Consider the following 4,642-nt stretch of genomic DNA (forward strand, 5'->3'; position numbering starts at 1 on the left):
GGGGGGGGGGGGGGGCGGCCAGACGCGCGTCACGCCATAACGCTATCAGCCGCCAAGGCGAACGTATCGCGGGAGCTGCCGCGTTATTTTCTAAATTATTTCGCGCCGATTTTTGATACCACATTTTGACTTCGCCACAATTAAGGCAATAATTAACACAATTTGGGATACATACTTATCACGATCAGATGTGGACTTTACCGCAGCGAATAATTACCGCGTTTCATTTACTTTTTTACTTATTAGATAGAGAAACATCGCGATCGAATTCCTCAATACCGATCAAATATTATCATCATCCATTTATTATTCGAGTATTATTATTTCTTTATACGGTTGTTATTTAACTATTTTTATTACGTATTGGGAAGCAACTCGAGCGTGCCGTTACGACGATTTTCTTACCTCGTCTTGCTATCGTGTGTAATTAATTGATACTACCGGACATTATTATACGATTGTCGATCAAACATTACTATCATCGCCTTATAATTAATCGGGAATTATTATTTCTTTATTCGGCTATCGTTTAATTATTTTTTATTGCGCATTGGGAAGGAATTCAAACGTGCCGTTACAATTTATCTTTACCGTCTTGCTGTCGCGTATAACTATTTGATACTAATTTATTAAATCACTAATTGATATTAAATTAAATTTCTGTCACAGAGATCTAATAGAGAAGACGTAGTCACGTGGCTCTAGAGAATGCGATGCCTGGAGGATGCCACGCCGGAGGATTCGGCTCGAGCCTGGCAGAGTTGGCGCGAAGGTGAGTTTCACTGATTTAAATTCGTAATTAGAAATCCAATAAAACTGGAAATTCTTTTGTTTGGAATCAAGTTCCTTAATGCCACCATTGTCGTATATAATACTAAATTAAATGTGCTTTATGTTGCAGAGACGAAGCAGATGACCAGCCAACTCTTAGGGGCTGCTGCGCCGGAGGATCCGACTCGGGCTAAGCGGGATTAGCTCGAAGGTTAGTTTCTCTTTAGTATTTGTAATTATAAATTCAATAATATTGATAATTCTCTTGCTATATTGATAATTCTCTTGCGAAATCAAGATAATTTGAATCGAGTCAAAGATCGCGTTAAATTGTAATTACATGCAGGGAGAATTTTTTCCTGAGTAACATCACCATTTGAAAAATATTGATTTGTTCTAATTATTTGAAAGAAATTTATTTAAAACATCGAGAAAAAGAAAAGTGTAGAATATTGTAAGTGTGAACGCATTTCGAAAAATTCTCCCAGCGTAAAAAATATTGCGCGTTTATTTTTTTTTGATATTGTAAACTTCTTCACTCAAACCAACATCAATGCACGAATCTAATCGGCGAAACATTTTTCTGTTCCAGAAACGAAAGCAGAACGTGATCGGTTGCCTTGATCGGCGAGTCGGTGAGTCAAAAAAAATTAGTAATAGAGAGACAAAAGTCTTTCCATGTAGTGCATGTTTATAAATCAATGCGATTTACTTTGCTGTAGTGTAGTGTGTGTATGTGCAGTCCAATAAAGTACACTGTTCGAAGCAATTAAAAGATCGCTTTCACAAATAATAATATTAGTAATTATGTATTTTTATAAATTTGGCAAATTTTGGAAATATTTCTTCCCCAATGTATATATATTTATTAATTGTTTGACTTACTTAAATTAATGATTTTTGTTGAAGAAAATTTTGATTAATTAAACATTATTTAGAAAATGCCATTAAAGTATGGAGTATATGCTCTGAATGCAAAATTTTGTAAAATTATTCAGTTTTATTGAACGCGATCTTCCATGTGTCTCGATCAGTGCGCCAACGCGCAAAAATTGCGCCACAGAGATTGCGCTACAGAAAATGCGCAATCACATCACCCGCCTCGATAGATTTTCCGTCGTTAATTTTCTCAGTTTTCTCTCTCGCGATTGTATTTCGTAAAGTACAGAGGTCATTATTAAATAAAATTCGAAATCATGCGGCGCCTGTGCGAAACGATCTAACGTGATTAAACTGCTCGCGAAATTAATTTCATGATCGTCAGAAAATTTTCAGGTTTCAATTTTTCACTTAGAGTTTCCTAACACAATAGAGACAATGCTAGCGAGCGTTGATCCCTCGCGAAAAACACGATGTACACAAGTAAGATATGCGAGCAGTTGTTTACTTACGCGACGCGCGACAAGTTCCATTGAACGAAGACAGACTCACGCGCAATATTTTTTCCGCATAAATTTTGAATAGAATATTTATCTCTGTCGTCACAATTTTCATAGCTTTTTCATTCACGTTCGCGTTCGCGATTATTAATTTGATAGGTTTGCGAATTTCACCGGAGCATATTTGCGGAAGAGTCGCGAGCGAACTTCGCAGAAATATTGCGGAGTTATTATCCGCAAAAGCATTGTCTTCGCAAAAGTATTGCGGAGCTGTATTGCAGCCTATCACGCTGCACCATCGAAACGTTATATTAAGGAAATTCCGTATTGTACGTGAGAATCTCGCACAGATTACTTCGCCCACGCGTCGAAAGATTTCGCGAGATTGGCCTTAGATTCGCGTCGCGTGTTCCCTTCGCTCGCAGATTCCGTTTTCTTCGTAAGCGATTTGCGTCGCGCGTGTATCAAAGCGATGCACTACAACTCGATCGGACCGTGGCTGAATTCGTCGCACATACTCCTCGTTTATCTGAAAGGCCGACATTTCCTCAAAGATGTAGTTCGCGATATTTCATACGTAATTCGCAACTCGAAGTGTATTCCCAATGAGAGACGGGATTTTTCGTGAAATCTCTGTTAAATTACCACGGTCGGGAGTGAATCTAAGTGATAGGCGACGTGGGACGCGAGGATCATTGCAGTGTCAGATGCAGCGACAGGATGGCTGGTGGGCCCTGGACACCGTGGGACAACGCGCAATGGTGAGCGCTCAATTTAGACGCACATATAGTAGAAACAAAGCGTCACTTTACGTAGATTGCATGCACGTAGACGTAAATCGCATTGGGTCCGACGGGAAGTAAAGTAAGAATTGGAATTTGCAATTCGCCGGAGTTACGTAAAAATGATCCAACCAAAGAATTTAGCTCTGAGATTGTCGCAATAGTTCAACGAGTCAAGCATTTCCATTTCTTTAAGAGTACTGACTAGCTCAATTCTTAGAAAAATGTGCAAAAAGACGTGACTGATAAAAAATAAATAACTGTTTCTTAATTTATTTCAAGCATATATAAGGTTTGAGTTCTTTTTGTTTGTTTTAAAAAGATGTGAATGGAATATTCATTGATAGAAGTTTAATTTTTTTAATTGGATCATTCTTGCATAACAATAGCCAATTGAAATTTTGACTCGGCAGGCTTCTTTCTCGTCGGATTATTTCTTAATAATACATTAAACTGATATATTTCAACATGTCATATTTATATGCTCCATATATGCTATATATGCTATATATACTTTTTTACTCTATATGTTTTGTATATACCCTATGTATACTCTATATATATTTGATTAATATACTCTATAACTTGTTATGTCGTATTATATACGACATACTATCTCTTCGGAGATATTTTCTTATGCATACGCGTTTATTGTTGACAAAACGACAAATTAAATTTCGGCAAATTAAAGACAACAAATTAAACCCGAGACTCGAACCGAAACGTATCGATTTCCCGCTAAATTATTAAGCCGAGATTCGGACCCAAATGTTTTAAGGCTTTGCAAATTTATTAAGATGAGTCAGTTAAGCCTTGGATCATTTTTAAAAGTTTCTTAAAGAAATTTTCGCGTTTGCAAAGGTGCATTTTCGAAAATAACGTAAACTGTGCGTAATTCGCTCTGCATTGTCATTGTCGCTCTGCATTGCTCTTGTATGACAAATAATGGCCTAAAAATTTGAAATTTTGACCTATTTAAGTGAAAATCCGTATAGGGGGGGTTTGGGGTTCGATGAGTATAAATATGCATTTATTTTTTTTTTAATTCGTAATGGCGGATTCAATATGGCCGCCCAAAAATGTGAAAATTTTACATAGTTTTGTTATTTGGCGAAAAATTCAACAAATTATAAGCTACCTTTCGAAGGTATTTGTTTTGGAGCAAAACATCATACTTTAGAAGACTTTAGTAGACTTTAGTAGACTTTAACAGACTTTAACAGACTTTAACAGACTTTAGCAGACTTTAGCAGGCTTTAGTAGAAGAAAAATGGTTTTTTGACTTTAAAAATCAACATGGCGGCCAAAAATTTTTAATTTTAATTTATTTCAATGAAAGTACGTTTTGAAAAATTTTTTTAAAATAAGTGCATATTCATACTCAGCGAACTCAAAACTCCCCCATATGGATTTTCATTTATAATAAATAGGTCGAAATTTCAAATTTTCGGATCGACATATTGGTCCGCCATCTTGAATTTTGAAATCCAATACAAATTTTTTTTTCACTTTTTAACAAATTTCGATGTTTTGCCCTAATTTAGATGGTCTTTGAAAGCCTGTGCTTAGCGATTTTCTCTTGGGCCTTAATAGGTTAATGTTACACGCAATTTTTTATATTTCTTCTATTTCATTAATTTTACTGATCAAAACGAAGCCACGATGGTGCACTTCGGACGAAAAATTTAAAACTGACTTTTCCTCGAAAGC

This window comes from Odontomachus brunneus, unplaced genomic scaffold (assembly GCF_010583005.1).
Source record: "Odontomachus brunneus isolate Ranch 3 - 2012 unplaced genomic scaffold, Obru_v1 Obru_scaffold_042, whole genome shotgun sequence".
Classification (NCBI taxonomy): Eukaryota; Metazoa; Arthropoda; class Insecta; order Hymenoptera; family Formicidae; genus Odontomachus; species Odontomachus brunneus.